This window comes from Mirounga leonina, unplaced genomic scaffold, assembly GCF_011800145.1.
Source record: "Mirounga leonina isolate KUSES-001 unplaced genomic scaffold, KU_Mleo_1.0 Mir_150, whole genome shotgun sequence".
In the NCBI taxonomy this organism is placed as follows: domain Eukaryota; kingdom Metazoa; phylum Chordata; class Mammalia; order Carnivora; family Phocidae; genus Mirounga; species Mirounga leonina.
The window spans coordinates 20,173,011-20,182,932 of NW_023270374.1; the positions used below are offsets into that span (position 1 = coordinate 20,173,011).

Sequence of the window (9,922 nt, forward strand, 5' to 3'; positions counted from 1 at the left end):
CATCCATATTGTACCATATATCAGTACTTTATTCCTTTTTGCACTGAAATGCTATCCCATTATATGTATGTACATCAATTTGTTTATCTAGTCATCCATTGGTGGACGTTCGCCTTGTTTCCATCTTTCAGCAATTGTGAATAGTGCTGCTACAAACGTGTGTATATGGACTTGCTTGAGCCTCTGTTTTCAATCTTTTTTTAGAAGCATACTACGATAGTTAATATTATCTGTTCAAGGGCTCCTGTTGAAAGCATTAAACCAAGCATGGGCTTCAAGTCTGTGAGCCCAGATTCACATACGTAGGAAGATAAAAGCAAACTGTGATCCATGTACGTGGATGAAAACCAAAGGGTCACTGTTAACCACTTTGTAGTGTTTAAATGTCTACAGCCTAGAAGCCAGAAGTCACAGGTCTTTTAGGTCTTTCTGGATGTCCCACAAGGTAGGTGCACTTTTCTGGAGCTGAGCAACCTCATCATCCTTCAGCTTCTGGTTGATCACACTGATTAATCCCCGAGCCTTCAGGAAAAATGGAAGGCTCAGGAAGACTTCATTCTCCATGCCGTATATTCCCTTCACCATCAATGACAGTGGATGAATCCTGGATAGATTTTCCAACATGGATTCAATGAGATCAGCCACACTTAATCCAACAGACCGACTGATACATCCTTTTAGCTCATGACATCATAGGCACTTTCAACCACCATCTTCTGCACTTCCTTCCAATTTCCACTCTCATTGCCTGTTCCCATTTCTGGATTCAGTTCCTGAGAGAAACGCCTACCACATTCACTCTACTCCACACAATCACACTTGAGTCACCATGTTCTCCCAAAATCCATCCATGACAGCTGCTGGGATGAATGCCAAGTTTTTCAGACATAAGAGTGAAATCTAGCAGAATCCAGATTATATCCACTTCTAACCACAGAGTGCTTGGGTAGTCCACTTAGTTTCCAGGTAACATATGTGAGAAATATCCACTGGGTTGGAAACCACAATTATGATACAATCAGGACTGTACTCGACTATCTGAGGAATAATGAATTTGAAGACATTAACATTCCTCCAAGAGATGGCTCTCTTCCTCTTGCTAGCCGACTCCTATAGTTCCCCCTATAATCTTAGATTTGGCAATCAGGGTAATCTTTATCTGCCACAATTTTAGGTGTCTGAAGAAATAAGCTCCCGTGTTGCAGATCCATCATTTTGCCTTTGAGTTTACTTCCAAAACATCCACAAGGGCAAGTTCATCAGCCAGAGACTTTCCTAGAATGCTGATGGCACATACCATACCAACTTGTCCAATGCCCACTACAGTGATCTTATTGTTTGGGATGGTTGCCTCTTCTTCTGCAGCTGGTGCAATCAGTTTTTCCTTAAGAGTTGCCATTGTGCCCAGGAGAGAGACAGCTATAAGAGTGGCTCAAAGAAGACAATGTCAGCTGCATGAGTCTCCTTGGGCGCAGGATCTGCTCAATTTTTTTTTATATATATAGACCTAGGAGTGAAATTACGGGGTCATAAGGTAATTTTATGTTTAACCTTTTGAGGAATTGCCAAACTGTAAGTGGCCAAACTATTTTTCATCCTCACCAGCAACGTACAAGGCTTTCAATTTCTCCAAGCCCTCGCCAACAATTTTCTGTTTTGTTTTTGTGTTTTTTTTTATTATAGCCATCCAAGTGAGTGTGAAGTGGTAGGTACCACATTGTGGTTTTAATTTGCATTTTTCTAACTAATGATGTTGAGGATCTTTTCATGTGCTTGTTGGCCATTTGTTTAGCTTGCTTGGGAAAAATGTCTATTTTGCCCATTTTTAAGTTGGGTTGTTTGTCTCTTGTGAGAATTTTTTATATATTTCGGATACTAGATTGTTATCAGGTATATAATTTGCAAATATTTTATCCCATCTGTAGGTTGGCTTTTCACTTTTCTGATAATGTCCTTTGGTGTCTGTAATTTCAATAGAAGTTTGATTTATCTATTTGTTGTTGTTGCTCATGGTTTTGGTGTCATATCTAAGAATCTATTGCCAAATCCACGGTCATGAAGATTTACACCTCTATTTTCTTCTAGCAGCTTTATAGTTTTAGCCCTTATGTTTAGGTCTTTGATCCATTTTGAGTTGATTCTTGTATATGGTGTAAGGTAAAGGTCCAACTTCATTCTTCGGTTTGTGGATATCCACTTTTCCCAGCGGGTTTGTTGAGAAGACTGTCCATTTCCCATGGATTGTCTTGGCACCCTTGTTGAAAATTTGTTGACCATATATGTGAGTGTTGACTTCTGAGTTCTCTGTCCTATTCCATTGGTCTATGTGCTTATCCTTATGCCAGTACCACATCGTTTTTTGTTTGTTTGTTTGTTTTTTAATTACTATAGTTTTATAGTAGATTTTGAATTCTGAAAATGTAGGTTCTTCCGTTTCAAGATTGTTTTGATTATTTGGAGCTCCCTGCAATTCCATGTTAATTTAACATTTGGCTCTTCCATTTCCTCAAAAAAAGGTCATTGAGGTTTCGATTGGGAATGCATCGAATCTGTAGATATCTTTGGGGCAACACTGGCATCTTAACAATATGAACTTTTCTCCTCCATGTAAGTAAGATGTTTTCCATATATTTAGATCTTCTTTAATTTCTTTCAGCAACATTTTATTGTTTTCAGCGTCATTCACCTCCTCGGTTAAATTTATTCTTAGATATTTTTTGTTTGTTTGTTTAGGATGCTGTTGTAAGTGGAATCACTTTTTTAAATTTCCTTTTTGGGTTGTTCATTCTTGGTGTATTGAAACACAAATGGTTTTTATGTGTTGATCTTGCATCTTGCAACTTCGCTAAATGTATCACATCTGATAGCCATTTTGTAGGTTCTTTGGGATCTTCTATACATGGGATCATGTCATCTGAAAATAAAGATAGTTTGTTTCTTCTTTTCCAATATGAGTGCCTCTTACTTATTTTGCTTGCCTAATTGCTCTGGCTAGCACCCAGTATAATGTTGAATAGCAGTGGTGAAAGCTTCTATCCTTGTCTTGTTCCTGATCTTTGTCTGTGATGTCACTCCTTAGCTCTTGTTTTAAGCATCTTCTGCATCAAGATACCTGGTTTCCCAGATAAAGGACAGCAGTTTCCTGTGAAATAAAGCCTTTGTAACAATATGAGTTAAAGTAATGAATCTTTAAGCCTTTATAGAGCCCACGCATGCCTATTCCTATGGTCAGTGAGAAAACAGGCCAGGCCTAGAAATGGGATTGTGCTCTACTTGTTGACAATAATAAGACCTAAGCATGTAAACAAAGTTTTTTTCACTTTGATCCTCTCAACAGCTTCCCATCTGCAAATGTGGATCTGAGCAGCAGACAAGCAAGTGACCGTCTATGTCCCGTGACTGAAAGAACTGAACCTGAACTTTGTCCCTCAGGCCATTACTTGGCTTTGAATCCCTGACTTGGAAACTTCCCAGAAGAGACCTTGGGCATTTCCTCTTTCCCTTCACTTTCCACTCCCCCTCTGGCCCCACTTGTCCTGGCAGCACGTGAGCTATCTACTGGCATGGATTAGACCTTGGTTGTCCCTGATCTTTGGTTTTGTGGTGGCTATTTTCAGGTGCTGTCCATTTCTTGTGAAATAAAACGCTGCCCATCTCAACTGCCACCAAACCTGCCCCCCTTTGGAAAAGCCAGATACTTGGTAGGCTGAGCCCCCCACCCTTCATTGGCGGTGCAGCCCAAGCCCTGTACGGGGCACCATTGGTCCCAATTGCGGATTCTTCTTACCCACCCGTGGAAACATTCCAGTGCCAGATGGGGTCCTGGATGCCAACACAAACCAACCTGAAGTCTAGCCAGCTCATGCTCTCTGCTTCACGTACACATTTCTTCCTTAAATTAAGTAAAATAAAATGTATACCATTGTAAAATGCAAGCAATACAAGACATGTTGAAGGTACAAGATTATGTTCTCCCTTGTACTTCCTAACTAGTAGATCCAACACCCCTGAGTGCGCTTGGGGGAGCTTGCCTGTATGGCTCCAAGTAAATCAAGGATTTGGCATATGGGAGGCTTGCGGTCATCACAGGCTCTGCCTTGAGAGGGTCCCAGTTAGGTCCCAGATGTGCTATTTCCTGTTGAGCTAGCTGGATGGCCTTTAGCTTATTTCCCTACTAGTTATATGGGGATAATTATAACACATAGTCTACAGCGTGGCTTTCAGGGTTGAGTGAAAACTTTCCCTCCATACTTTGATTTCTCACTCTAGATCCATAGGTGAATTCTCCTTCTCCTTGAGCTTACCATCACATTAACTATGTTCATTCTTACCATTGCCAAAATTAGGAATAGCCTCTTGTAGAATTTGTGCTTGCCTTAAACTGATCTATGCTTCAAGACCCAGCTGAAGTGCAACCCCTTCAAAGGAGACCAAGAAGACACATCCATCCTACACAAATCTCTTCCTCCTCCGAGCTCCTATAGGGCCATGACCTGGCAGGGTAAGAGGAAGACTGGGCAGAAAATGTGAGCAGGTAGGAGGGTGTCCACAGGACATTCTAGCTGGGATCGGAACAATTACAGCCGGCAGAGTGGAGGGAACACATTACTAAGCAATGTCAAACTGTGCCGAGTTTTAGGGAGATAAGTTCTTATTAAATAAAATCTCCATTTTATAGATTTATAGATTTTATAGATGAGGAATTGAAAGTGCCAAGAGCTATGTCTTGCACAGGAGGAAAATATCTCTTTCTGCTTCTACTTCTGCCTGGGTTTTGCCTACCCCTTTCTAGTATCTGCCTGTTAACAAAGGCAGAGTTGGTAATCTGCCTGTTCAGGCCAGACATGATTAGATCAAGCCTACTTATGAGTCAGAATCCCTGGTATTAAAGGTCGTGCCCATACATAGGTCTCTACTTCTAGTCCTCTCTTCTGTTCTTGTGGTGGCCTTTCTCCCCAGCCATCACAGGCACACATAAGCATGCTGATCTTTGCTTTTGGCTTAGATTTGAATTCTCCAAAATAGCTTTAGGAGGCCTCTGGTAATTAATATCCAAAAACCTCACCCCCAGTGCAGTGCTGAGCACTTTGATTAGATATCCCCTCATGGCTGGACTGACTGGTTGTTCCTTCCCTAACCTCTAGCCCTGTTTTCCATGGACAGGCCACTTGCATGCACTAATGTTTGGGATTAACAGTGTGGTGTTTAGAACATAATAAATTGGCCTTAGGACTGTCTGAAACTAGAGTCTGGATTAGGAGAAGATCTGTTATCAATGTCTGAGCACTGGCCCCAATCCCTTCCATCCCCCTTCACTCTCACATCTCACCATCCCCTGAAATCAAGGTCTCACTGGATTTCCAGGGTGAAGAAATGAATCCAAGATTGGTCTGACTCATGGAGTATTAGAGAACTCTTTAGCCCTTGGAGTGTCTGTTGGGAGAAAGGAGGTGAGGAATGTGACATTTCCAGCTGAATGTAAACCCTTCCTCAAACTGCACAGAAGCAAAACCTTTTCTCCAAATTATAGCATCTTCTCCAACAGAAGCAAAACCTTTTCTCCAAATTATAGCATCTTCTCCAACCACCTCCTAAGTCTGCTCTCTCCCAGCATGACAACCACCCACCTTGCACAATAAGCAGTTGGAATCGTTTTTAAAGGAGGCAAATGAGTAAAACTTTTGATGTTCCTCTTCCTCTTTCTTCCTTCTCCTCCTCATCCTCCTTTTTCATGACCATCACCATCATCATCTGCATTATCATTCTCATCACTAACATTTGTTACATCTTCCCATGGACCAAACACTAAACCTAAATTACTTCATTTAATCCTCTCATTGTCCCCATGAGACACATGGTATTGTTATACTCTTCTCTTTCCTGTTGGAGAGGTTGTATAGCATGATGATTAAGAATTCAGGTTCTGAAATTGGAGGACTTGGATTCAAATCTTTCTCCAATATTTACTGCCCATGAGACTATAGGCCAGTTACTTAAACTCTATAAGCTTTGATTTCCTCATCCATAAATAAAGATAATATAGTGTCTACCTAGTGCTTAACAGTCCTACTAAAGGTGGAAAAGAAAGGAGGGAAGACAGGAAGGGCTAGATACAATTACAGAAAGACATTTCTTATAAGTAAATGCTGTGATTTGGCTATAAATTAAGAAAAAGTTAAGATAACTGAGTGATTACAAAGAGTTGATTGAATTAGAAGAATGGAAACTTTGGTCCAGAAGGTCATGAGAGGTACATGGGCTACAATTTCCAACATTCCCTGGTTCAGAGGCTGGACAGCCATGTCCTGAAATGGTCACATAGCCTTGGGTGTGGGAATCTGGGAAATGGGTACAACTGGAAGTCAAGTGGAGCCCACTGTTACCCAACTCTCTCCCTGAGGCATTTCTTCTTGGTTCTCATATTGGCTTTGTATGCTGTTTGGAATGTTAGGACGGAAGGAGCTCCCTCCCCGACTCCTGTGTCTCGCTCTGCCTTTTGGGCTCTGCTGGACCAGATTGGAGGACGTCTCCCACATACCCATGCAGAAGTACGGAAAGTAGCCATCTCTCTCAGCTCTCTCACTCCCTCTTACATGTGTGCACACACGCGGGCACACACGCATGTGCACACACACACACACGGGTGAAATGCTTGTATAGACTTGCTATGTATGGAAAGTGTCAATACCTGCTCTCCCAAAACCTGTATGAAAACTACACAGCCTTGTAAACAAGAAAACAGAAGGACGCTCCCAGTAAACAAGACGCATCCAGATCTAGAGGTCCCAATTTGTGGACTGGATTTCAAAAGGATACGTCAGGTTCAGTGGTTGGAAACTCCCACAGGAATTTTTCTTAGTAGTAATACTCTTAATGGTAGTTGTGTCCCCATAAAAGCCTATATCACTCAATGTGGCTGAAATGCTGTACATCCACAATAAAAATATGAAGCTATAGTCCTTCAAAATTCATAAATAGAGCACCAAATGCTAACATTGACTATGAGCAAGGCTTGTTTTTTTTTTTTTTTCCTTGACTGTTGGTGGGTGATAACAAGAAAACTTATTAGAGGAGGAAAAGAGGGTTGATAAAGAATTTAATAGTCTCTGGACACCAGTAGATAGCATTAAACATTTCCATTTTTCCTGAAGTGTATCCCAAGCATTATTCATCTCAACCTTGATTAAGTTTGTTTTTGCTTGCATTTAGACCACAGAGAATGGATGAGAGAAGAGGTGGGGGGGGGATGGGGGAGACGAGAACAAGGAAGAGGAGGGAACTTTTTTTTGTTTTGTTTTGTTTTGTTTTAAGATTTTTATTTATTCATTTGAGAGAGAGAATGGGAGAGAGAGCACGAGAGGGGGGAGGGTCAGAGGGAGAAGCAGACTCCCTGCTGAGCAGGGAGCCCGATGCAGGACTCGATCCTGGGACCCCAGGATCATGACCTGAGCCGAAGGCAGTCGCTTAACCAACTGAGCCACCCAGGCGCCTGAGGAGGGAACGTTTAAAGATGAATTTACAAATAATAAATGTATTGTTTGCTGTATAATTAGTTGATAATGAAGGGGGAGAAAGCAACAGAAAAAGGAATATTTAGAAATAAATAATCAGGCCAGGCAGGTCTTTATATTAGGTTCCTTCTTCACTGCTGCCTGAGCAGGAGGAAAAGGGAGGAGAGAGTTTGGAGGGGATTTCAGAATGGTCCGAGAGAAGGGGAGTTATATCAAAATTGAATTTTGCGTGTGTAAGTCTTTGGAAAGTCAGGTATTTCTAATGCAGAGAGTGCCTATATTTGCCTACCCATAACAACTGCTCCCACTGCCTAGAGTTTGACATTGACTTATCAGCAAGTGAGATTTCTGGGTCTGAGGTACATTCTCCCACCCTCCTGCTGGATCAGTGTATTCCCTGACTTCATGCACATATATGAACCACCTTCCACCAACCATCACAAATCCTCTTGATCCACACCAAATTCTATCTCCAACTGAGCCACTGAGTCCTCACACAACTGAGAAATTTGACTAAATGTATGATGTGTCTATCACAGCAGTAATAAAGAGGAAGGAAGAATTTTGTGAATGGAGATATTTCTCTCAGCTAGACATGGCAATTCAATAGAAATGGTTATCAGATGAGTCATTCTTGACTCATCCTCTATAAATGGAAAATTCAGCCATGCAATGAAGCTTCCAGCCTGTGTTCTCAAGTCTGGAACATGTCTCAAACGATAGGTTGTTGCCTAGGGAATCAAGATGATAGCAGTTGGGTTCTTGGACAAGCAAAGTACTTCTCAGGAAAAGGTGGTCCAAAAGACATGTCATCAATACCAAGAACAAAATCAAGTGCATAAAAGGCTCTTAATAAGCATTTGTTGAATTAAATAACTTATGAATGGAAAGGTTGGTGAGGAAGAGAGGAGTGGGTGATTACTCTTAATATTCTGGCATGAGGGACGGTGCTAGCTTGGGGGTAGTATTAACTAAGTGGATACGTGAAAAGGGGAGATCTTAAAGATTGGTTATAGACTGTTAAATTCAATGAGTTCAATTTTGAACATGGTGAATTGAGAGGTCTGTGGGACAGCTGAGCGGATGTCTGGATGTATGTTGTATTGAGCATATATATTAGGAAAATAATTGCTTATGTAAAGGGAACCTTGCCAGGATTAATTTTCCTTCCTTCCCTTGGACTCATTCAATTTTCTCTCTTTCCAGATTTTCTATTTTCCTTTCACAAACATTTCTGAGTTGTCTGTCATTTGCAAAGCATTGTTTTAGGCTCTGATTATATATAAAAAGGAACAGTTTTAACTCATAAATTTAATAAATATTTTATTAAGCACTTACTGTGTGCCAGATACTGCCCCAGTTGTTACAATGGTCGGTACGCTAGTGTACCTACCACAGTCCCTTCTCAGAAAGAATTTTAAATCATTTAAATTACCAGACACAAACTCATAAAATAAGTAAATAATTGTTCAAGACCACAGATTATTCTTTACCCCCTGCACAGGACATATACCCATTAAATAAATGATCATTCCTAAAACAAAGAAGTGATTATTTCAAATCAAAGATTTCCTAGGAAATTGATTCCAACAGAAATCAACTGGGTCTTTCTGATTTCAATCCTTCTTGCCATTTGGAACATTTTAAGAATATATATTTTTAAATAGCCCTGCAGTGAGCATCTTTATCCATAGTAAGTGGTGGAAAACAAAACCCATGAGGTTTCCTAAGGTCCAGATTCAAAGAGGAGACTGAAGGTTTTGAAAGGGTCCCTTAGTAATGGAAATGCTAATGACTACTGGAGTCCATTACTTTAATTGCTATATTTTTGCAAACCTGAGTAATAGATGATCTCATTCAATCCATCAAACACTGCTTTACAAATCCAAGAGAGTGAAAATTTAAAAACAACATTAATTCAGTTATTCTGTTTTTAATGCTAATTCTGAATGTCATAACTTAGCAAACAGAAACATTTAAAAAAATCTTAAAAAGAAATGCAATTGAAAAACCACAATGTACATGGGTGCCAGGATGTAGAATGGCTAAAATAAAGTCAGAAAAATTCAGAGGTTGGCAAGGATGTGAGGCAACCGAAATTGTCATTTATTTCTGGTGGGAGTAAAAATCGGTGCAAACACTTTGAAAAATTGTATTACAGTTTCTTATAGAGTTCAAGATAACTACCCTATGATTCCTAGGTATGTGTTAACAGAAACAAGTGCGTATTTTCACCAAGGCATCTATAAAAATGTCTACAGCAGCATTGTGCGTAATATCCTAAAGTAGAAACAACCCCAACATTCATTAACAGAATGGATAAATAAATAGGGATATATTCATCCTACTACGTACTACGACTCGGGAGTGACAAATACCATACTACTGCTATAGGTAACAACATGGATGAA

At 40.4% G+C, this 9,922-nt stretch overlaps 1 pseudogene; it reads right to left on the reverse strand.

The window, feature by feature from the left end:
* Nucleotides 1-282: 282 nt before the first annotated feature.
* Nucleotides 283-1,399, reverse strand: LOC118011098 (annotated as a pseudogene).
* Between the last annotated feature and the right edge of the window lie 8,523 nt (nt 1,400-9,922).